Source organism: Gobio gobio (genome assembly GCF_949357685.1).
Source record: "Gobio gobio genome assembly, chromosome: 1".
Classification (NCBI taxonomy): domain Eukaryota; kingdom Metazoa; phylum Chordata; class Actinopteri; order Cypriniformes; family Gobionidae; genus Gobio; species Gobio gobio.
The window spans coordinates 78,919,894-78,945,683 of record NC_137097.1 but is presented as its reverse complement, the minus strand read 5'-3'; positions in this window follow the sequence as shown (position 1 = coordinate 78,945,683).

Sequence of the window (25,790 nt, the reverse complement as noted above, 5' to 3'; positions counted from 1 at the left end):
AACACTGCTTCAATGGTACTTTATCTCAGTAGTGTGCACTAGGCAGTGTTAATTTATCATGGGCATTTTTCTGTGTACCATTACATAAAACTTACCTATTTCATTTACGTTTGACTGACAAATATGAATCACATTAAGTTTATTTGTTTGTTTATGTTAAAACTATTTAGTCCAAATGGATGGAAAATTGTAATGTAATTCAAATACATAAAACTTATATTTAGACCAAAATATTTTTTTGAGTGTGCATTGATTTGGACCTTCAACTGTTGGTTTCCATTGAAGTCCATTATGTGGAGAAAAATACTGGAATGCTTTCCTCCAAAAAAATAAATTTCTTTTCAACTGAAGAAAGACATGAACATCTTGGATAAAATGAGGGAGAGAAATTATCAGGATATTTAAATTTTGAAGTGAATAAATCCTTTAAGGGTTTAGGAGTTATGAGCCATTTCATAGCCTTTTGACCACTGTCGCGCCCCCATCAAGCCATCGGGCGACCCTTGGTGACATTGAAGGCAGCTGATTTCACTCATTAATTCTACCTCCTGCTGAAAAACTGAGCTACTGAGCAAATCCAGGTGTTTGGAACAAAATACAGAGCAGGACTTATTATCTTCTGATCCTGGACTTTCCATCTCTGTTCACATTTCAAAGTCTCTGCTGCCCTGTGGTGGACAACTGGAGACACTGACCATCAAATGTGTTCTGAGTTTGTCACACCACAGAAAAAAATGTATTAACCACCCAGACAAAATTGAGAGATTAAAAAAAGCCAAGTACATGAAATAAGTTATTAAAAATCTCGGAAAAGTAACCAGTAAATGGGGGGGGGGGGGGGGGGATTCCGCTGTCTGAGACCATGCCCACTCATAGGTTGCCTCAGATGAAAGTTTGTAAATCTATCATTGCAGAAGCGAGTGTTGGGGGTGATCCTCAGCTCTCCATCAAGATGGCTCTTTACAAAATGAACCCACATCTTCCCATATCATTGTTTTTAAAGTGTGTATTGCAGTGAATATTCCAGTGCACGTAGGCGTAATGTGTGTCTATTGCAGTGAATATTCCAGTGAATGTATTTAATGTGTGTGTATTCATGTAATTGTATGTGTAATGTGTGTTTGTTCAAGTGAATATTCCAGTGAATGCATGTAATGTGTGTGTATTGCAGTAAATATTCCAGTGAATGTATGTATAGTATGTGTGTATTGCAGGGAATATTCCAGTGAATGTGTGTGTAATGTGTGTGTATTCCAGTATCTGTAATGTGTGTGTATTCAAGTGAATGTATCTGTAATGTGTGTGTATTCAAGTGAATGTATTTGTAATGTGTGTGTATTCCAGTAAATGTATGTAATGTGTGTGTATTGCAGTGAATATTCCAGTGAATATTCCAGTAAATGTATGTAATGTGTGTATTGCAGTGAATATTCCAGTGAATGTGGAGAGGTGGTGGTCCAGTGGGTTAAACCATGGAACTGATATGCAGAAGGTTGCTGCTTCGATCCCAGCGGTCACCACCAGTGTGTCCTTGAGCAAGGCACTTTACTCCATGTTGCTCCAGGGGGATTGTCCCTGTAATAAGTGCACTGTAAGTCGCTTTGGATAAAAGCGTCTGCCAAATGCATAAAAATGTAAAAAAATGTAATGAATGTAATGAATGTAATGAATGAATGTATGCATAATGTGTGTGTATTGCAGTGAATATTCCAGTGAATATATGCATAATGTGTGTGTATTACAGTGAATATTCCAGTGAATGTATGCGTAATGTGTGTGTATTGCAGTGAATATTCCAGTGAATGTATGCGTAATGTGTGTGTATTGCAGTGAATGTTCCAGTGAATATATGTGTAATGTGTGTGTATTCCAGTGAATATATGTGTAGTGTGTGTATTGCAGGGAATATTCCAGTGAATGTATGCGTAATGTGTGTGTATTGCAGTGAATATTCCAGTGAATATATGTGTAATGTGTGAATATTCCAGTGAATATATGTGTAATGTGTGTGTATTGCAGTGAATATTCCAGTGAATGTATGCGTAATGTGTGTGTATTGCAGTGAATATTCCAGTGAATGTATGTATAGTATGTGTGTATTGCAGGGGATATTCCAGTGAATGTGTGTGTGTATTGCAGTGAATATTCCAGTGAATGTATGTATAGTATGTGTGTATTGCAGGGAATATTCCAGTGAATGTATGCGTAATGTGTGTGTATTGCAGTGAATATTCCAGTGAATGTATGTATAGTATGTGTGTATTGCAGGGAATATTCCAGTGAATGTATGCGTAATGTGTGTGTATTGCAGTGAATATTCCAGTGAATGTATGTATAGTATGTGTGTATTGCAGGGAATATTCCAGTGAATGTATGCGTAATGTGTGTGTATTGCAGTGAATATTCCAGTGAATGTATGTATAGTATGTGTGTATTGCAGTGAATATTCCAGTGAATGTATGTATAGTATGTGTGTATTGCAGGGAATATTCCAGTGAATGTGTGTAATGTGTGTGTATTGCAGGGAATATTCCAGTGAATATATGTGTAATGTGTGTGTATTCCAGTATCTGTAATGTGTGTGTATTCAAGTGAATGTGTGTGTATTCAAGTGAATGTATTTGTAATGTGTGTTTATTCCAGTAAATGTATGTAATGTGTGTATTGCAGTGAATATTCCAGTGAATGTGGAGAGGTGGTGGTCCAGTGGGTTAAACCACTGAACTGATACGCAGAAGGTTGCTGGTTTGATCCCAGCGGTCACCACCAGTGTGTCCTTGAGCAAGGCACTTTACTCCATGTTGCTCCAGGGGGATTGTCCCTGTAATAAGTGCACTGTAAGTCGCTATGGATAAAAGCGTCTGCCAAATGCATAAAAATGTAAAAAAATGTAATGAATGTAATGAATGAATGTATGCATAATGTGTGTGTATTGCAGTGAATATTCCAGTGAATGTATGCGTAATGTGTGTGTATTGCAGTGAATATTCCAGTGAATGTATGCGTAATGTGTGTGTATTTCAGTGAATATTCCAAGGAATGTATGCGTAATGTGTGTGTATTGCAGTGAATATTCCAGTGAATATATGTGTAATGTGTGAATATTCCAGTGAATATATGTGTAATGTGTGTGTATTGCAGTGAATATTCCAGTGAATGTATGCGTAATGTGTGTGTATTGCAGTGAATATTCCAGTGAATGTATGTATAGTATGTGTGTATTGCAGGGGATATTCCAGTGAATGTGTGTGTGTATTGCAGTGAATATTCCAGTGAATGTATGTATAGTATGTGTGTATTGCAGTGAATATTCCAGTGAATATATGTGTAATGTGTGTGTATTGCAGTGAATATTCCAGTGAATGTATGTATAGTATGTGTGTATTGCAGGGAATATTCCAGTGAATGTATGCGTAATGTGTGTGTGTATTGCAGTGAATATTCCAGTGAATGTATGTATAGTATGTGTGTATTGCAGTGAATATTCCAGTGAATGTATGTATAGTATGTGTGTATTGCAGGGAATATTCCAGTGAATGTATGCGTAATGTGTGTGTATTGCAGGGAATATTCCAGTGAATTAATGTAATGTGTGTGTATTCCAGTGAATGTATGTGTAATGTGTGTGTATTCCAGTGAATGTATGTGTAATGTGTGTGTATTCATGTAAATGTATGTGTAATGTGTGTTTATTCAAGTGAATATTCCAGTTAATGTATGCATACTGGCCCTCATTTATCAATCTTGCGTACACCAATTTTCCAGCGTACACCTGGCGTACACCCAAAACCACGGTGACTTTGAGATTTATCAATATGGACGTTGGCGTACGGCACGCTCAAATCCTACACCAGCTCAGGAGGTGGTGTACGCACGTTTTGAGTTAGTGCGAAAATGCAGAAAAACAATTCCTAACACCACAAAACGCACTGACAAAGATATGCTATATTATGACCCACTGTAACAACAACAACAACAAATAAAGCCCTATTCGCACGGGATAAGTATTATCTGGGGACCTCGTGTGATTTAGAAATTACTCCCCCACATCTGAATTTTGCGTGGCGCATTCGTACGGGATAAACTGTGATTTTACTCGAATTTACTGACTTATCTCCCGGATATGATGTTACTTGAAAATGTTTTTTCGTTATATAGCTGTATGAAATTATAAACAGTCGTATCGATATCATTTTGATTGTTTTAGTAATACAAATAATTTCGTATAATAACAGTATACGACGGAATATTCAGTTTCAAAGCTAATGTAAAAGTGCCCATTTAAGCGAGTTGTCATTGTAGGCCTACTGTTCTGTTTTTGTGTTTTTCATTAAGAATAATATTAAACACACCATTCAAGCAATTACTCCCAAATTGTGCTCATTCTAAAGTGAAAGTAGTAGTCTATAATCCGCGCGGCCGCACGGGAAGTCATAACGGTGCGCATTATATGCAGCCTAGCTCCATTCTTCGTGTCGACTGGGACATGTTTCGCGCGAGTTCCGAAGACGTCAGCGAGTTCACAGAAGTGGCGCTCTGCTTTATCCACACACTGACAGAGCAAGCCACACAAACAATAACTATAACGTCCTTCCCTAATCAGAAACCGTGGGTGGACAGTTCAATCCGCACAGCAGTAAACACGCGCACTATCGCGTACAATGCCGGTCTCCTAACGGGGGATATGAGGGAGTACAAAGCTTCATGTTACGCCCTCCGACGCGCCGTTAAAGCCGCAAAACTCCGCTATAAAGACCGAGTGGAATCTCATTTCCAACTCAACGACTCCCGGCGGATGTGGCAGGGACTGAGGACCATCTGTGCTTTTGGAACTAAATCCTCTGCAGAGGTGAGAGCTGATCCGTTGCTGGTGAACGAGTTAAACTCTTTCTACGCTCGCTTTGATGGTAATCGCGGCAGCGCGACTCCGGCGAGTGACGCGTCAGAGAGAGTCCCTCAGAGCAGCAACGGTCACGTGATCTCTGTCTCGGAGGACGAGGTTCGGAGAGCACTCAAACGTGTGGATGTCAGGAAAGCTGCTGGGCCGGATGGTATTTCAGGTCGTGTTCTGCGGTCCTGTGCTGATCAGCTCGCAGGGCTCTTTACATCCATATTTAACGAGTCCCTTGCTACATCTGTTGTCCCCACCTCCTTCAAACGATCCTCCATCATCCCTGTACCTAAGATCAGTAAACCCTCTTGCCTAAATGACTATCGTCCAGTGGCTCTCACATCTTTAGTCATGAAGGTCTTTGAGAGACTCATTAAAAACAACATTTGCTCCTCCATTCCTGACACTTTGGACCCTCTTCAGTTTGCCTATCGTCCCAATAGATCGACTGAAGATGCCATCTCTCACGTCCTTCACTCCTGCCTCACTCACATCGACAGCAAAAGTGGGAACTATGTCAGGCTGCTATTTATTGACTATAGCTCAGCCTTTAACACCATAGTTCCCATTAAGCTAACACACAAACTCCTGGATCTAGGCCTGAATTCTTCTCTCTGCCTCTGGATTGAAGATTTCCTCACTGGCAGACCCCAGGCGGTGAGAGTAGGCCAGTTCACCTCCACCTCCATCACCCTGAGTGTTGGAGCTCCACAGGGCTGTGTGCTGAGTCCCCTGCTCTACTCTCTCTACACCCATGACTGTTTGTCCACACACAGCTCCACCTCTATCATCAAGTTTGCTGATGATACTGTTGTCCTGGGTCTCATCTCCAACAACAATGAGACGGCATACTTGGACGAAGTGGAGCAACTGACATCATGGTGCCAGGACAACTGTCTCTCTCTGAATGTTAACAAGACCAAAGAACTGATTGTGGACTTCAGGAAGAGACAGCATCGGTCATACTCCCCTCTCATGATCAGCGGGACACCGGTAGAGAGAGTGAGCAGCTTCAAATACCTGGGTGTGAACATCTCCGAGGATCTGACCTGGACTACACACATCCAGACACAGGTGAAAAAAGCCAGGCAAAGACTGTACCACCTGCGCCAGCTGAGGAAATTCAGGGTTTCACCAGCCATCCTGAAAACTTTCTATCGAGGGGCGATAGAAAGTGTTCTGACTCAGTGCATCACAGCGTGGTACGGGAACAGCACCAGTCACGACTGCAAAGCCCTGCAAAGAGTGGTGCGCTTATCCGAGCGCATCTCAGGCTCAGCTCTCCCGTCTCTGCAGGACATCTACACCAAACGCTGCAGAGGTAGAGCTACTAAAATCATCAGAGACATTAATCACCCTGCAAACTCTCACTTCACCCTGCTGCCATCTGGTAAGCGCTTCCGTAGCCTGATGGCAAAGACTGAAAGACTCAGGAGGAGTTTCTTCCCCCAGGCCATCAGACTCCTGAACTCAGTCACATGACTTCACTTCACCCCGCACACGCATAAACATACAGTTTAAACATTAACATCCACATACTGCCATTGCACTGCACTTTACAATCCTATTGTTACTGTGTAACAACCTGTAATAACCTGTTTGCACATCATACTCCTGTTTGCACATTATACTCCATTTGCAATTATACCTATTGCATGCACATCATACTTCTCTATATATAAATATATATATATATTTTATGTTAACCACTTATTTTTAAGTCTACAGTTTATCTCACTTATCATATCCACTTATTTTATATTTTATATTTTTATTTTATTTTTTTATTTTTATCTTATTTCCTTTTTTTATCTTACTTGATTTATTTATAACTCTACTTATGTTAATACTTTTTATTCTAATTTTATTCTATTTCTATTTTAATTTCCCCTTGTGTTCTTGTAATTGTTATTTGCACTGTCCATGGAGCGGACCTGTTTACATTTCACTGCCAGTTGTATATTGTGTATATAACTGTGTATGTGACAAATAAAACTCTTGAATCTTGTGAAAGATAAAGATAGAAATGCGCACAGGACACAAAAACCTTGCAAAAATTATATACGATCCGCCTAATCCCGGCCAAATAGATGCCGATTCGCACAGGAGTAATATTATCACAGGACCTCGGTGTTCGGCGAAATATGGTAGGTCATTTGCGGGGGAATTTTTACTTTAGGCCTACATATTACAGACATGGCCGATTTGCACGGGATTAAGATCACAGACATTCTCTGCAATTATTACAAATCACCAGAGCTCCCCACATCCCGTGCGAATAGGGAAGTAATTATAAACTTAAGTGTTTATTTTTGTGCAACATGGACTTCAATGTTTAATTTGTGTGACTTTACCAAAGCATTTGATATGTATTCCTCCAGTTGCGAGCCTGTGCGCTTTACCTGACGTTGGTTAGGCCCGGCAGCTGCGCACGGACTGGGACTGAACATAATTCAGACTGACAAAATAATAAAAATGACATTCTTCTTCTTTTAAATAATAATAAAATAAATAATAATAATAACGAAATTCTTCTTCTAAATAACAATAAGCTTCATTAATAATACAAATCATAATAATAATAAGAATCTAACAAATTGTCATGCAATTATATTAATGTGAATGAATGGTACTCCACATCACATCATCATCACTATTGTACACCCGAATACATGTGATGTGATACGAAATTAAATGCATATTATTTCAAAACACGTGCTGTAAAATAATTAATTGTGATAGGTAATTTCTCATCCAAAAAGCTATTTAAACTGGATTTCCACCGTACACCTTTTTGTGGGCGCCTTTAATCCCACTCTTTAAACTCCCAAATAAAACAATTTAGTTTTTTTTCCACTTCCCTGGTGATGGTCTCGATCTCCACGTCAGAGAAGTTTCGCTTCATTGCTGTCTTCCGAGTGTCCATGACGTAAAATGAGGGCGTGGGGGAGGCATGAGACTTGAATATATAGGGGCGTGTTATTCTAATGACGATCGTTTTCAGCCACGGCATTTATCAAGGGCAGGTATTGCGTACACCTGAATTTCAGAGGTGCGCACAGCTTCATAAATCAGGCGGTGAGAGGAGTGTAAGCATAATCTTACGCCAACATATACGCCCGTTTCTACGCAAGATTGATAAATGAGGGCCCCTGTGTGTGTATTGCAGTAAATGTTCCAGTGAATGTATGAGTAATGTGTGTGTATTGCAATTCCAGTTAATGTATGTTTAATGTGTGTGTATTGCAGGGAATATAAATAACCCTCAGTTATTTGAATTAGTTTTGGAGCTTAATATATTATTCTGATATTATTCACTATATTATATATCGTAATTCTATATTTTCTTAATATTAGTTATGTTTTATTATATTTTGGAACGTTACTTTGCACTCTTTAAGTTATTTAACCTATAGAGACTTTTATTTTGAAAGGCGTCTGTAGTAAAGGTTGTTTGTACGGGAAGAAGGAGGTGGGAACCGGCGAACAATCAAAAGAAGTTTTAATAAATAAACACAAAATAATAATGGTGGCGACAGCCCCTCGCGGATGACTGTCGCCTACATACAAACAACACAAAATGAAAATAAAAAGCTGCAGCCCCTCACGGTCGACTGCAGCAACACATAACAAAAACGTCCAGGCCTGGTTCTCTCTCGTCCCTCACTGTCGTCGCTCCTCCTTTATACTCCCGTCACTCCTCCGCAAGAGCCGAGATCGCTGCGGCGCGCAGCTGGCGCTCATCCTCTCTGATGAGCGCCGCCTCGTCCCGCTCTCACGGTCCCTCGGCCTCGCTGCTCGCCACATACCCCCAACGCCCTTCGCAGGCCGGGGGCCACTCCCGAGCCTGCGCTCTACTCCCCCCCCCCTCCCCGGGGGGGGGGGGGGGGGGGGGCGATCACGGCGGCCGCGGGACCTGGGGGTAAGAACAGCGAGGTGAGAGAACGGAGCGGGGAGCATGGGTCATTGGGTCATTTGGAGTCTCCAAGTGGCTTTTTTTTTGTGAAGCGCCTAGACATAAACTTAGATAAGCATGTGCAAAACACTCATTTTCTAAAGGTATAGTTATCAAATGTGAAATTGGACTTGGTAAGGCTTCATGCTGTGATCCCATTGTGATTTCCAGCTAATACCTCCCAGCTATAGTCATCTGCAGCCATCTTTTTACAAAAGAAATGTTGGCGGAATTTACATTTTTCTTTTTTCAGGGTGTTTAAAGTTCTATTACTCAATACCAGTATGACCAGTGATTCTGACTGTTCAGGAACAAACCTTAGATTGTCACCTTACAAAAGAGACCAAAACTATGCATATACTCCAAATGGTTCAAGAACAGCATGCAATTTACTTTGGGTATGCTTTTTTTAGGCGTTTTAGGAAAATTTTACAGGACTTTTAAGGGGTTAACCTAGGCCTATATCATTACATTTTTTCACAAATGATGTTTGAAACATTAAAATGGTTTACTTGCCTTTAATTGGTTTTCTATGTGAATCTAAAATCACTTTTAAATTAAATTTGGTGCAGGCATTAACGTCTGACATCTGGTCTTTGACTCAATAAAAACTAACTTATTGATATATTTTTGATTTTGGCAGATCGGCTCCTGCAACCAGTCTGCAGTTCAGTCAGTTCATCATGAATGAAGCTTCTCCCACATCAGTTCATTCACTCTAAAAGTATTTTATTTAGTCCCCATAGATCTGTGTACACTTGAATAAATCGACATTATCTCTAGTCAGAGGTCATGACCACTACTTCAGATATAAGCTGACCAATACTTTCTTTAATAGTTTTGGTATGGTCATCCATGGTTACCCATGTATACTAGAGTAACTTCACATTAAACAGAGGTAAGGCTCACCCTATTAAGGTTGGTCGGTCAACATTATGTTACCCTAAACGGAAATCCCCTTTATTAGCTTTCACAGTCTAAGTACACTTGAACTAATGCCAATGTTAGGCGGAGCTCTAAAGTCTCAAATTTCAAGCCTCAAACAATGCTCCACACAAAACTGGACTTTAGTCCATTACTAACCTGACACAGATTTGCAGTAAAAATGAATACAACATAATCTACTAAAGTCAATCATTTGAGAGTAAGTCAGATTGAAATCAAATCTAAAAATTTATTATTAGTCAGGTAAATGTATCATGCCAATTACACAATCAATTCAAAGATAAACTATACATAACATCAAATACTCTGAAGTAAAGAGTAAAAGATGCATACCTGACCTGACCCTTCTGCAAAATCTCCTTAAATACCAGACCAAAGATAGAAATCTCTTTCAAATGTAAACATGAGTTCACAATGGGAATTAGCATTAATCAAGTCCTGTAGACCTGCATTGACGATAGGAGGTAAAACTGTCACATGCCTGTCCTGTCTTGTGTAGCACATGTGGTGGTTTGTTATTTTCCGTCCTTGTCTAGTTCCCACCCTCCTGGTTATCTTGTTATTGGTTTATTTGCCCCACATGTTTCCTAATTACCTGCCTCATTTGTCCCCTTTAAATAGTTCCCTTGTGTTCTCAGTCCTTGTCAGTACGTTGTTCCGTCTACGTCTCCCTTCCCTGTGTACTCCCGGAATGTTCTGTTTTGAGTTCTGTTATGTTTTTCCCCCTCGTGGGTTTTTGGTTGTGTTTTTGTTTATTTTATAATAAATTCATTTCTTTGCGCACATGAGTCCTCACTTTAGTTTTCTTTAAGTTTCACGTAACATAACGTACTGACCATGTCAAGGACTCAGCGCAAGAATTCACCTCACCCAGCAGCACCCTCTGTCTCGTGCCCTTACTACGATCGCATTCTCCGATTGCAGTCTCTAGCGTCCCTCCGCCAACAAGGGGCAGATTTGAGGAGCTTCGCTGCCGAATTCCTGAGAGTGGCGGAGGGATTGAAACTGAATGAAGGGCCTCTTAAAGACTTATTCTTTTACGCTCTCGATGAGCCTATGGACTGGCTACTCAGAAGTGCGTATGAGAGGGTTACCTTCGAGGCGATGGTGGAGGGGCTCGCGCGCCTGCAGGAACGAGATGCCAGGGAAAGGAGATCCGTTCCGGTGGACTCCGTTCCGGTGGACCCAGTTCCGGTGGTCTCAGTTCCGGTGGATCCAGTTCCAGTGGTCCTTGTTCCGGGGGTCTCTAAGCGGAGGAGGAGAAGGAAGGCTCCTTCCATGACGGTTCCGGTGGTTCCAGTTCCGGTGGTCCCAGTTCCAGTGGTCCGTGTGCCGGTGGTCCGTGTGCCGGTGATCCCTGTTCCGGTCGATCGTGTTCCGGTGGTCCCTGTTCCGGTGGACCGTGTTCCGGTGGACCGTGTTCCGGAGGACCGTGTTCCGGTGGACCGTGTTCCGGTGGACCGTGTTCCGGTGGACCGTGTTCCGGAGGACCGTGTTCCGGTGGACCGTGTTCCGGAGGACCGTGTTCCGGTGGACCGTTTTCCGGTGGACCGTGTTCCGGAGGACCGTGTTCTGGTGGACCGTGTTCCGTTGGTCCCTGTTCCGGTGGACCCTGTTCCGGTGGACCCTGTTCCGGTGGACCCTGTTCCGGTGGACTCTGTTCCGGTGGACCCTGTTCCGGTGGACCCTGTTCCGGTGGACTCCGTTCCGGTGGACCCAGTTCCGGTGGTCTCAGTTCCGGTGGATCCAGTTCCAGTGGTCCCTGTTCCGGGGGTCTCTAAGCGGAGGAGGAGAAGGAAGGCTCCTTCCATGACGGTTCCGGTGGTTCCAGTTCCGGTGGTCCCAGTTCCAGTGGTCCGTGTGCCGGTGGTCCGTGTTCCGGTGATCCCTGTTCCGGTCGATCGTGTTCCGGTGGTCCCTGTTCCGGTGGACCGTGTTCCGGTGGACCGTGTTCCGGTGGACCGTGTTCCGGTGGACTGTGTTCCGGTGGACCGTGTTCCGGAGGACCGTGTTCCGGTGGACCGTGTTCCGGTGGACCGTGTTCCAGAGGACCGTGTTCCGGTGGACCGGTTTCCGGTGGACCGTGTTCCGGAGGACCGTGTTCCGGTGGACCGTGTTCCGTTGGTCCCTGTTCCGGTGGACCCTGTTCCGGTGGACCCTGTTGCGGTGGACTCTGTTCCGGTGGACTCTGTTCTGTCCGCGCCAACCCGGCGCCATGCTCTGTCCGCGCCGCCCAGACGCCCTGCTCTGACTGAGCCGCCCAGATGCCCTGCTCTGACTGCGCCACCCAGACGCCCTGCTTTGACTGCGCCGCCCAGACGCCCTGCTCTGACTGTGCCACCCAGACGTCCTGCTTTGCCCGCGCCGGCCTGGCACCCTGCTCTGCCCGCGCCAGCCTGGCGCCCTGCTCTGCCCGCGCCACCCTGGCGCCCTGAACTCTGCGGGCCGCCCTGGCCGCCTGAACTTTTTGTTTCCCCCTTCCCTCCCTGGTCTGTTTCCCCCTTCCCTCCCTGGTCTGTTTCCCCCTTTCCTCCCTGGTCTGCTTCCCCCGTCCCGCCCTGGTCGGTCCCTCCTGTCCCGCCCTGGTCGGTCCCTCCAGCATCTAGAAGCTGCTCCTTAAGGAGGGGTTAATGTCACATGCCTGTCCAGTCTTGTGTAGCACATGTGGTGGTTTGTTATTTTCCGTCCTTGTCTAGCTCCCACCCTCCTGGTTATCTTGTTATTGGTTTATTTGCCCCACCTGTTTCCTAATTACCTACCTCATTTGTCCCCTTTAAATAGTTCCCTTGTGTTCTCAGTCCTTGTCAGTACGTTGTTCCGTCTACGTCTCCCTTCCCTGTGATCTCCCGGTATGTTCTGTTTTGAGTTCTGTTATGTTTTTCCCCCTTCTCTTTCCGCGCCCCAACCAGTGAGGGAGGCGTCTGTTGAAACAGATTTCCGGCAACAGGACACTCCCAACACTGGCCCCTGGGACAGAAACCAAGGTTACTTCTATATAACTAGGGAACGAAGGCATCTGCGCATTACCCTGATCATACGGAAAGGATTCCCTCTGGGGGAAAACCCCTTGGTTTTCAACCACCACTGTAGAGGTCTCACGTGCAGCAGGTCAAAAGGTATCACCTTGGACGCTGCTGCCCTGTGCCCCAGCACTCTCTGAAAGTGCTTCACAGTGAAGGTCTCTTCTTCCGCCGTCACGTGAGGCGGGGGATGAAATTCCTGAAGAACCAAGGACCTGGCCAACCCTGATGGAACAATGGGCACGTAGCCCGACCTAGGGTGTAGGACGGCTTTAACCCCTCCGGAGGCAACCCCAGGCAAATCGGCGTTACCGCCAAGGCCTGGAGGTCCCCCACTCTATTTCCAGTGACGTAATCGCCAGGAGAAAAGCCACCTTAGGGTCAAGTTCTTTGGTCATCCGACTCCAATGGCTCGAAGGGGGCCTCAGCCAGCCTTCGAGAACCACTGCCAGATCCCAGGTTGGGAGTCTGGAACGAGCCACAGGCCTCATCCTCCGAGCCCCAGAGAGGAACTGTACAACCAGCTGGTGCCTACCCAAGACCATCACCCAAAGGAGTGTGGAAAGCCCCATGGCAGCCACGGACACCCTGAGTGTGGACGGGGTTAGACCCTCAGAGAAGCGATCTTGGAGGAACTCCAGCACTGAACCCACCGGCCAGTTAACTGGGTCCACCTCACGCTCCCTGCCCCAAGTGCTCACCACTTGGGGCTGTACAGTCTCCTTGAAGACGGAGCCCTGGAACTGAGTAAGGTCTCTCACCTCTGCCGACAGGCCAGTCTCTAGGTACCTGACCCCCTCAAGGGCCAGACCCAAAGGTTCCAAACCTCCGGCCGGGGGTGAAGTATTGTGCCCCCCCGCCTGAGATAGGAGATCCCTCCTCAGAGGAATCTGCCATGGAGGACCTGCCAGCAGAGCTATGATATCCGAGAACCAAACTCGCGTCTGCCAACGGGGTGCTACCAGAAGTAGGCTGACCCCCTGTTGGTGGACCCTCTCCAGGACTCCCGGGAGCAGAGCAATCAGGGGAAAAGCGTACAGACGCAGCCTTGGCCACGTCTGAACCATGCCATCCAACCCCAGCGGGGCTGGATGCGTGAGGGAAAACCACAATGGACAGTGGGACGTCTCGCGAGACGCAAACAGGTCCACTTCCACTGGGCCGATCCTCTCACACATGGCCTCCACCACCTCAGGGTGGAGTCGCCACTCCCCGGGCCTCAGCCCCTGCCTCGACAGGATGTCTGCTCCCTGATTTTGGACCCCCGGGACATACATTGCCCTACTGGACAACAGTTTCCCTTGGGACCACAGGAGAATTTGATGCGCCAGTCTGCATAGAGGGCGCGACCTCAAACCCACCTGATGATTGAGGTACGCTACAACAGACGTATTGTCTGTTCGTACCAGGACATGTTGGCCGCGGAGGTCCGGGAAAAAGCTCCTGAGAGCTTTGAAGACCGCAATCATCTCTAGGCAATTTATGTGCCAGGAAGAATGACAGCCCTCCCACGGGCCCCTCGCAAAGCGGCCGTCCATGACCGCGCCCCAACCAGTGAGGGAGGCGTCTGTTGAAATGGATCTCCGGCAACAGGACGCTCCCAACACTGGCCCCTGGGACAGAAATCAAGGTTTCTTCCATATAACTAGGGAACGAATGCATCTGTGCGTTACCCTGATCATACGGAAAGGATTCCCTCTGGGGGAAAACCCCTTGGTTTCCAACCACCACTGTAGAGGTCTAATGTGCAGCAGGCCAAAAAGTATCACGTTGGACGCTGCTGCCATGTGCCCCAGCACTCCATTCTACAGTACGCAGGACCCATGTAGCAATATTCGGAAGGCATTTCCATGCGCCGAGATAATCTACTAAGGGAACCAGCCTCTCGAGGCAGGCGTCGGGTGAACACGAGCCTCGTCCCCAACCCCCTGAAGCGGATGACTGGCAGGAAGTGGTTGGGAACGATTCTCTGTGTGCGGACGCGCAAGCTACCCAGCCGCAGGTCTTTCCAGAGGCGGCTGGAGCAGCATGCGTTCGCGGGAAATTGATGTGGCCCGAAGCGTCATAGACGGCGGGATTACCACATCGATTTCCCCCAGAGCGCCGCAGAGGAAGCAACCTCGGCTGCTCCTCTGCGGTGAGAAACCAAGGTCTCTTCCATATGACTAGGAAACGAAGGCATCTGCGCGTTACCCTGATCATACGGAAAGGATTCCCTCTGGGGGAAAACCCCTTGGTTTTCCGCCACCACTGTAGGGGTCTCATGTGCAGCAGGCCAAAAGGTATCACGTTGGACGCTGCTGCCATGTGCCCCAGCACTCTCTGAAAGTGCTTCACAGTGATGCTGTGGCCTAGCCTTATTCCTGAGACCATCACCAGTATGGTCTCGACTCGCGCGGGAGACAATTGTGCCCGCATCGTCGTCGAGTCCGATACGATCCCTAGGAACATCGTCCTCTGGGACGGCGTCAACACACTCTTTGTTGTGTTGATTCTCAGCCCCAAGCACCTTATATGGGACAGAACGACATCTCGATGCCGAACTGCCATATCGTACGACTGGGCCAACATGAGCCAGTCGTCGATATAATTCAGCACACGGATGCCCTGGAGTCTCAATGGAGCCAGAGCTGCATCCATGCACTTCGTGAATGTGCGTGGGGAAAGAGCTAGACCGAAGGGAAGCACTCGATATTGGTACGCCTCGCCCCCGAAAGCGAACCTCAAGGACTTCATGTGACTTGGAAGGATGTAGATATGGAAGTATGCGTCCTTTAGATCTATCGTGACGAACCAGTCCTCGGGCTGGATCTGACTCACGATGATGAGAACCATGAGCATTTTGAATCTGAATCTCCTCAGAGACCGAGAGCCCCAACCAGTGAGGGAGACGTCTGTTGAAACGGATCTCCGGCAACAGCTCTTGGAAGTCCAGCCGAAGCTAGGACTTCTTCCCAGCAGCCTTCCGCGCCTGGAGTACGTTCCTCAGATGGCCTCCAGGAGCGGAAGACTGCTGGTGAGATTGCTAGTGAGAACGCTGCATCTGTTGCCAAGCTCCCGGAGGAGGGGCTCTAGAGGCGACGCTCTCCTTCTGCACTCGCCGGTGCGAGGAGCTGTCCCGACAGGGTTCGGTGGGCAGCGCCGGGGTCTTCAGGGACGACGCAGAATCGGGCGAAAGATAGCTCGTGAGAGCCTCTTCCACCCGAGGCATCGTCCCATAGCCCGCCTCGCGTGCCCCCAGAACATTAATCCAATACTGGAAACACGCGAGGAATAGGGCTTCCACCAAGATCTACACACCTCGGTGTGTAGATCCGGGAAGAATGGTAAAGCCCGGGTTTGGACCCGGCGAGAAAGAGACCGGTCGTCCAGCCTACTGGGTGGCTGAATTCCCGGCACTTCCTGTGGCCAATTGATGTTCAACTTGGCCACCGCACGAGTCAAAACCTCAGTCAGCTCCTCTTGAGTGAGTGGAGGAAGCGATGAAACACTTCCTGCTTCTCCACCCGCCCCGATGCCAAACTCATCCGGCTCCTCAGAACCGGAGAGAATAAGCATCGGATCCTCAACCCCGGGGGAAGAAGCCGCAGCGCGGGCTTCCACACGGGGAGGAAGATCTTTAGAACTGTCAGACGAGGATTGGGAAAGTGCCGCAGCAGTCCCAATTCCCCTGACCAGTCCTGTGAACCCCATGATCTGCGACGCCGAGCCGCCTCAGCAACCGCGGGTCCAGAACCATGGGGCTCACGAGGCTGGCCGGCCTCATCGAACACGGCCAGCCAAGAGCGGAGCAGTCTGAGTGTGAGCAGCTTATAACGATGATAGGCTCCCTCAAGAGACGCCCGAGCATGCTCAACACCCAGACACTGCACACAAAGCAGGTGTGTATCTGAGCCTGAAATAAAGCAGGGACACGGATGCACACACTGCTTAAACTCTCTCATATTCTTTTTCATCATTCACACACTTTTGCAACTGTGACAAACAACAGTAAATAGACAGACAATTTCAACAAAGAGCGCTATGCTGAAGAGCAATAACTGCCGTTTCAATGTGTCGGCTCCCCTTTTATACTTCCGGGTATGCCGTCACAGTGACGTCATCACGCACGCCAATCAGATTGGTTTAGTTTCTATACAGACTTCAGATTCGCTAGTGCTTAGGGAGTATCCCCAAAGTGTCGTTCCGATGCAGTGAGTTTTATTGCATAAAATTGCATAAATATACCGCATTTTCCATCGCATTTTTTAAGAAAGGTGTGCATTCAACTTGTGCCATCTGGTCAGTTTAAAAACACTGGGCAGTGAAAACTGTTGCAGAATGTCTTGCATTGATGAAAATGAAGTAAAGCTGAGCCTCTCCAAATCGTAATATGCCTCTATAAATTAGAAAAAAATCCACATAAAACATTGGTCAGTATCAGAAAAGGTAATTAAATAAAAAATACAGCGCCAACAACAAAGAAAAAATCACAAACAATGAATATGTAACTTAAAGTAAGACCAAATCAACAGACGTGATAGAGACATCGTAAGGCCCGTTTAAAAAAAGATTAGAGCCACGTGCTGTATAGTGTTAATACAACAACGATGGATCAAATACACAACAAATAAACTTGATAGATTAAAAACACAACACAAAAACAACAGTTTACCGTGTTCTCTTCTTCCGCCATGCCGATTGTTTAGTTTTCGTTAACTCCGCCCACTTCCGGCATTAGACTGTGGCGTGGCGCTGTTGTCCTCAGACTGTTGTGAGTGACGTATATGGGTTCTGCGGTTCTTCAGTTGGTCAATATTGGGACAAATGAGGGCTTGAGACGAAGAACCATATAAGTCCATTGGGACGTGCACAGGAATTCTGAGAGGCAGTAGCTCTGACCTAAAAAAGGGCATTCTTAATGCCTAATGCCTACCAAAAAAATAGTAGCCTAGGCTGCTTGTCTGCAAGCTATCTGTCTGATTATTTAGGCTAAACGTGGCAAACTCATCCTGGATTTATGAAGATTTTAATTCATTTCATAAAACTTCCGTTTGATCGTCCGTTTGTTATACCTTTCCGACAACGTTAAGTTGTCTCACCCGACCACCGCAACAATCTCCTCTAGTGCCTCATTCAGGCTCAGCTCAGGGGTCCGTTCTTCGTACCTCGCTTAATACATCATAGATGATTTGACAGATCCCAGATCCTTTAATCATCATAACTGATGTCTGGCTAATTTGGTTCTTCAAACGAATTTGCGGATTGGATTTAAATATCTGGATTAAACTGGCAACGTGCGTTAATGCACAGACCAAAAAAAAAAAAAAGACATTCCGACACGGAACACACATTTCAAAGTAGAATAACTGGCTGTAGCAGTGTTTTTCAGAGAAACATAACTTAAACCATAACTTCAGGCCCAGTTATGGGTTAGTTATTTGGCTGAGACCCGGGCCAGTTGTGGCCCATGTGTGGCTCTTGTCTTTAATCCAGATCTGGGCCACTCTAATACAGAAGCCAAATCTTCACAGTTTTTGTCACATACCTGTGTATTAGAGCTCACAGTCCCTCTTTTTGCTCTTCTTAAGCATTTTTCCCACTACCAGTCTTTTGAGTACACAGGTCCTCATTCTCCAATCAGTCCCCTTAATTAGTTATTAGGACTAGATCGGAAAGCACAACACACATTATACAAAGTTCATTCATTATATTAGAACTTGGCAAAGGGTGAGCAGTACTTTGTATCCTGGAAATACTGTCAGTCGAGAGTAAAACAGTAAAGGTTGTCAAATATTGCTGTATTGCCTTGTCATGTTCAGTTGTTTACACATCGCATCGTGTTAAAAAGTGCCATGCTGAAATTCCTGCTGAAATTTCTGATGAACAATCAACCCCACCTTCTTTGAAGTGTTTGGCTCTCAAACATTTTGACATTGATGAGCACTAACAACATTTTGACTTATTTCCCTGTCGGAGCACACTAACTTGATATGGAATTTATTTTTTCTCAAATGGGCTGCCGAGCCATTCGCTTGTGCTGACGAAAGGCTACATATATTTATTTAATTCCTTCTTTATAAATTGACACAGGGCAGGGCCACACTGTCCAGCTGTCCACCGAGAAAACTGCTCCAGATCATAACAGTAATCGATACGGCTAACTAAAGGCTCCCAGTAACGGCTGTATGCAATTCAATTTCCGATGGAAGAACAGAATGATGCACATTGCATTTTCATTTTTCACCAAAGATTAACATGTGTAACAGACATAGGCCAGTAACAGCTGTGCATGCAAAAGCCTCCTTGTTAGCACACCTGCCTCCCACACCAGAGATTATTGTTCGAATCCCACTCGGAGCGGGTTGAGTAGGACCAGCTACAATTGGTGCCATGACCCAGATGGGAGTGAGGTTTAAGGGGGTGAGTGTAATGGACTCAAACCAGTAAGAGCTGTGCGTGTAAACCTCACTCCCCTGGCCTCAAGAAGCACATTCACGGTTGCAGTCTTAAGATATATTAGCATATCTGCCTCTCACGTCGGAGACCCTGGTTCGAATCCCACTGGGAGCGGGTCAAGTTGTACTTGTTACACACAGTTTTTTGCTGTTTATATACAAGTGTACATGCAATATTATATACTGGTTTAGAACAGATATCAAGCTGCAAACATCAAGCTGAAGAAAAGAGAGCTATGTTTTGACCTTTAATTTTATTTTTTCAGCGAGATAATTTCAGTCAAAGAGCATCCAATTAATCCAAAGCTTCAGGTAAGTAACTAAAATATAACTTTAAAAAAAGCATTAATGTTTTTAGTTGACAATGTCTTTATGCTTTGAAAATCACAGAATGGCACAGCTGGTTTTATTCTTCAGTTTTTCAACTTCTTGAAGTAGCTCTTTTATTTCTCCTTCTTTCTGCTCTTGCAGGTGTTGATAGAGTTTTTCCAGTAGTTCATGTTGTTTCTGACGTTCTTCCAGAATCTCTTTGAGCTCCTGAACGTGCTGCTCTTTTCTTTCTCTGAAATCATTCAGTTCTTCTGCTTGTTTTCTGGCTTCATCTTCATGTTTCTTCTTCATGACTTTTATTTTCTCTTCAAATTCCTTTTTCATTTCATCTCTCTCTCTCTCTTCATTTCCTTTTCTCTCCTTCTCTTCTTTTTCTTTCCTCTTTTTCTCTTCATCTTGCTCCTGTTTAAGATCTTCAATCATTTTCTTCCATCTCTTTCTCTCTTCTTCTCGTCTTTCATCATCATCTTTTTTTCTTCTCTCCCACTCCTCTTTTCTCTCTCGCTCCAATCTTTCATAATGTCGTTCCATTTCAATTTTCTTGTCTTTATATTCTCTCTCTTTTTCTTCTCTCTCTCTTCTCTGTTTCTGTCGTTCATCCTCGATCTTCTGTCTTTCTTCTTCTCTCTCTCTCTTTCAAATCTCTTTCTCATTTTCTCCAGTTCTTCTTGTTTTTCTCTCAGTTGTTCCTCGTGTCTCTCTTTTCTCTTTCTTTCTCCTTCCTCCCGTTCTCTCATCTTTTGTATCTTTTCATCCTCCCATTCTCTCAGCTGTCGTTTAATTTCTTCTTGAGTCTCTTTTCTGTCATTTTCAGCCTCTTTTATTTTTCTTATCCATCTCTGTCTCTCTTCCTCTTCTTCTTTCTTCCTCTTTTGCTCCTCAGATTGTCTCTTCTTTATTTCCTCATCTTGTTTCAACTGTAATTCTTCTATAATGCGCTTTTGTTCATTTTTCATCTTTTCTTGATCTTGTCTGTATTTTTCTTCTCTCTTTCTATCTTCTTCTTCTCTTTCTTTTTGTTGTTTTTCATACTGTGATCTCTGATATTTAATCTTTCTCTTCATCTCTTCTATATTTTGATGATATTCAGCTCTTTGCTGTTCTTCCTCCTCTGATCGTTTCAGATTTTCACTCCTTCGTTTCTTCTTTTCCATTTTCTCTTTTACTTCCGACTCCTTTCTAAGTTTTTCTTCTTTTTCTCTGAATTGATTCTCCATTTTCATTCTCTCCTCCTCTGCTCGTTGTTTCTCTTCCTTGAGTCTCTTCATCATATTTTCCTTTTCTCTCTCATATTTGGCTTTTAGTTTTTCATTTTGAGCCTGAATTTCTCTTTCTCTCTCTTTCAGTATTTCCTCCATTTTCTTTTTAATGGACATCTCTGCCTCCTCAAACATGCTGTTAGTGAAGTATCGACCCTGGTTACTATTCTTCACTTCTTCTATCATGTTTAACAGTTGAATCACTTGAGTTCTGTCTTGTTTTTCCTTGTTATTGAAAACCAGGAATCTGTTTCCACAATCTCTGATCAGTTTCTTCAGATCTGGGGAGTTATAATTGCTCACATAATCGTGTATGGATTCATTCTCAAGTTCATCTCCTCTAGTGAACAGAACGATGCTGAACCGAGCAGCTTTATGACCAAAGATCCTCTTTATTAGATCCATTGTGTCCATTGCCTCCTTGGTGTATCTTCCCAAACTCAACACAATGACGAACACATGAGGTCCAGGTGACGAGAGTGAAACACATTTCACTATTTCTTCCACCACTTGTTCATTTGACAGTGTCGTGTCAAAGATTCCTGGAGTATCAACAACAGCTACTGATCGACCATCAACTTCACCAACTCCCTTTTCACAAACAGTCGTCACTGAATCTGGCCTTAATTGGCTGTGGAACTCATTTCTTCCCAGAATAGTGTTTCCTGTTGCACTCTTTCCACTTCCTGTCCTGACGATCAGCACAATCCTCAAACACTCTGGATCATCCTGTTCACCTTCAGCACCTGAAAAATAATGTTGGTAGAATTAATTTATTGCTATCGGGCAGATTTAAGTTTGGTGTTTTTCAAAAATAAAACATGGATCCCCAGATGTTTCTGAACACAAACCATAGGACAATGTCACATTACTGTAGGGGTTCCCTTTCGAAAGGGAACTCGCACTGCGTCAGCTTCGACGCTACGGGGAACGCCTCCAGCGTGACTGGTGCCTGAAATCACATTGAATCACGTCAATCCTATTGACCGGCGACAGCCTATGATGTCATCAAGGTGCGACCAGGAAGTATATAAGGGAGCCTTGCCAACATGACAGTATCTTTTCGTCTTCAGGGACTGTTTTGCCTGTCTTCACGTGAAACGTCTACAAGAAGGATAACAAGGAAGTGTGCTGAGAACGCCACTTCTGCAGGTGTGTTTTGAACGTGTATCTTGCGCTTTGGATACACACACACTTTGCGTTTACTGCCTGGAAGGAGAGCACGCACGAGAGGTTTGCGAACCTCTTGTGAAGTATTTGTGGGCGTTGTCCTCTGGAAACGCTCCGCTCTCGGCGGGACCTCTTCTCGAGGGGAGAGGTTTCAGCATCTGGGAACGGCCACGCTCGAGCTGAGGCTGAGTGGCGTCTAAATACCAAAAGCGCTTCCCAGATGGATCTGGCTCGTCGCCTGGAGACAGTTATGGTTCTTGAGGACGATCCAGATCGCGAGAGGCGGACCTCGGAGGAAGGAGCTGGATTTATGTTCCTCCTCCTCGTCTGCTGCTCTTCCACTCGAGCAGAGGATGGGTGAGTCAGTTAAAAATGCTGGAGCTTTTCAAACCATCCTGTCCTATGTACGGGGAGTTGCTGGAAGTCATGGAACGCGCTGCGGGTAGACTGCAGCTGCCTTGGCGGCGCGTGAGGAGAAAGGCTGAGCGTCCAAACAGTTCGGACGATCGGTTTCTCTTCGCCCATGACCTCCCAACTCCTGGGAGTCTTCCATTCCTTCCAGATCTCCATCAGCACATCTCGAGGGGATGGAAGAAGCCATACTCAGCCCCGCATCTGTCGACATCGGCGAGCTAAAATTTCGCTGATGTCGAGGGACTGCCTGGCTGGGTGTGTGTCGGGGCCGCCCGTGGACGAGATGTTATGTTTGTCTCGCCCCTGGGCGGCCGGCGACACTGTGGCTCCCACCCTGCCGGTCTAAACGCCTGAATGGCAGGGCGTACATGTCAGTGGGTCACGCTGCGGTGGCTTTGCACACCACAGCTGTGTTGCAGGCTTACCAGGCGGACCTGTTGAGGGACCTCGATCAGGGGGAGGGACCCCCTGAGGCGGTAGTCGAGTCGCGCCGGACCGCGGTTTTCGCGATTTTCGAGAGACATCTGTGGTTAAACCGTTTGGACATCGGGGAGAAGGAAGCCGGAAGGAAGCCGGGGCTGGTAACTGGAACCAGCGCAGGCAGCAGACTCCACCCCCCGAGGAGCGCGGAGATGAACGCTGCCTTTTTTCCCTTCCTCTGGTTTTTCCCCCGGGCGCTTTACATCAGGCCGGTGGCCTATGATGAGCAGAAAATGTAAGATTCTGCCGGCTCGCCTGGTTTGTTTGGTGAAAGCGCCCCCCTCAGGATGGCGGGCGGATACTAGCCTTATGGCTGGCTGGAAGCACCGCTGGGAGCGATTGGTGAGTCCCCCTCTCTGAGGGTGAAACATTTTCAAAACGATGTTTTTCAGAACTCATATACCTTCGCTCGCCTGAGAGGTTTTCTGGGGAAATTTGGATCGCCGCTGGATCTTCGCAGGGCTGCAGCTCCCCGTGAGTAAGCTAAGAACGATCTTCTTTGCAACATTATGTGGTTGTGTGTGAATACCTCACTTTCTGCTAGTAGAGTCTGCTGCCTCTCCGTGCTATGTTTTTTCCCCACTCTGTGGGTAACTGAATCGTGCTCTTGCCCGAGGGCTTGTAGTGTAAGAGGCGAGCTGTGTTTTTCCTAGCGTAAAAGTGGGAAGTAGCTGAAGACCGGGTATGCACTAACGCACGAGCTGTAGTGAGATCTGCCCCCAGCTCTGCGGGGCTTTGGGAAAAGGGTTTTTGGGGCCTCATTGTGTAATATTAGAGGTGATAATATTTCTTTCCCGGGCCCTGAGTAGATCTAGTGCAGACTTATGTCGCACCACTTGGTCTAGGCTTTGTCAAGGATGGGGGCGTTCCCTTTTAATGAAGTTGTTCGCCCCTGGCCTGTCTTTTTATATAAGAACATGGCGTTGTTTATGCATCCTTGTTTCAGCCTCCTCTGTTACAGAGTCGTCTGGCCAAGGCCCGCCCCCTTCTCTGCGTTCTGGGGTCACAAGTAATGCAGACGAGGTGGTGCAGGAGACAGCGACTTCGCCAGTGGTCGTGGGGTGGAACTAAGCTTCTTTTCGCCAGTGGCGATTAGACTTTATCCACTGTTTCTGCCTTTCAGAGCTTGGTGGCCGCCATTTGCTGGCGGCCCCCGGCCTCTTCCTGGAGGATGGTACGGCCGGTGGATTTCACATTTCTGTGATATTGTTCCTTTGCTTTATGTCTCTGCTTCACCTCCTTTTAGGGCCCGGGTCGAGCTGAACATCGGGTGAACCTTCTGTTAATGTGGTTCTGGGGATGCTCCCCTGAGGCCCGAGCATTGCCGACGGCTGACGCCCTCGCGTTTACGGTGGACCGCTGCATGAAAGTATGACAGCCGCCCCGATGCAGGTGACGTAAGTTGTACTCCCCTCGCTTTTAAGCACTTCCACTGAGTACACTGCTGTTGGCAATGTGATTAGGTCCAGGTTTGTAGGCACTGCCCGAGAGACTGCGCCGTCCTGGGGGCCCTAGGACACAGCGAAACAGGTTGTCCCTAGCTGCCTCTGGGATGGAGCCAGCCCCAGGTGCGGGCATTGGAGCAGCTGGGACGGTCTGGGCAGTAGGACTTCAAGACAGGTAGTAGGACGTTAACCGGCCTCCTTGCAGGAAAGTCCCGACACCGTGGCCCATGAGTTCCCCAGGTGGGAACACACAACTGGTTTTATGCTGACAGCTAGTGGCCACCCGCTATCAGGCACCGGTCTCTGGCCGTTCGCGAGACCTGAAGGCGGTGTCCTTACCCTAGCATGACGAGACGTCGCTGCTGCTATGCGGTCCTCACAGGAGGGGACCTTCATAGTCTGCCTACGACATGGTTACCTACCGGGCAGGTTTATGAGCTCCTCTCAAACCGAGGGTCTGCTATGAGCTTACAGCCGCCTGGCGCTGATTCGTTGGTGGTAGGTCCCGCGGGGCCTTCCCGATACGATCAGCCTGAAAGGCCTTTGGCCTCCTAAGCACGTTTTAAAGTAAGTGCTTGGTAGATCCGAGGATCGAGCGGCCTGACTCCCCTCGCTAGCAAGGGTTTGAAAGCGCTTCGCTGAGCGCTGCTCTCCGGGATTACCCATCTCTGAGGTTCGGCTAGTCGGTGACACTGCCTTTCTTGCAGCACCATAGCGGGATGTCTCTTCGGAGGCGAGTACCAGAGGCTCTGTACTGTGCAGACAGGGTCGACCGTATTACGTGTCCCATAGCAGACTGGGTCACCTGGTCAGGTCTCCCTGGTGGCATTCGGTGAGAACCTCCCGAATAGTGACTAGCATGGGTTCCCTCGGGTTCCCTTTGCCACGTTCCCTTAAAGGAACCCCTTCTAAGTAGAATGGGTTGGTTCCAGGCCTTCGAGCAAGGCCTGGGAAGGACCTCATGTGTGTGAAGGTTTCCTTCTCAGGCGATAAGCTCGGGCTATGACCGTAGGGAGCGCTGTCACTGACAGCCTAATGTGACCAGAAGGGGAGTGATTCTGGCATTTCAGTAGAATTTGCTTGTCTTGACAGTTGTCACTGCCAGTGGGCATGCACTCCCGTCGGCATGGCGGCGTGGGTATATCGTTCCCCGCAGCGTCGAAGCTGACGCAGTGCGAGTTCCCTTTCGAAAGGGAACGTCTCAGGTTACAAATGTAACCTTTGTTCCCTGAGAACAGGGAACGAGACACTGCGTCGCTTTGCCATGCCGCAGGGCCTGCCTGCTGAAAACAGTCCCTTCAGACGATTGATACTGTCATGTTGGCAAGGGTCCCTTATATACTTCCTGGTCGCACCTTGATGACATCATAGGCTGTCGCCGGTCAATAGGATTGACGTGATTCAATGTGATTTCAGGCACCAGTCACGCTGGAGGCGTTCCCCG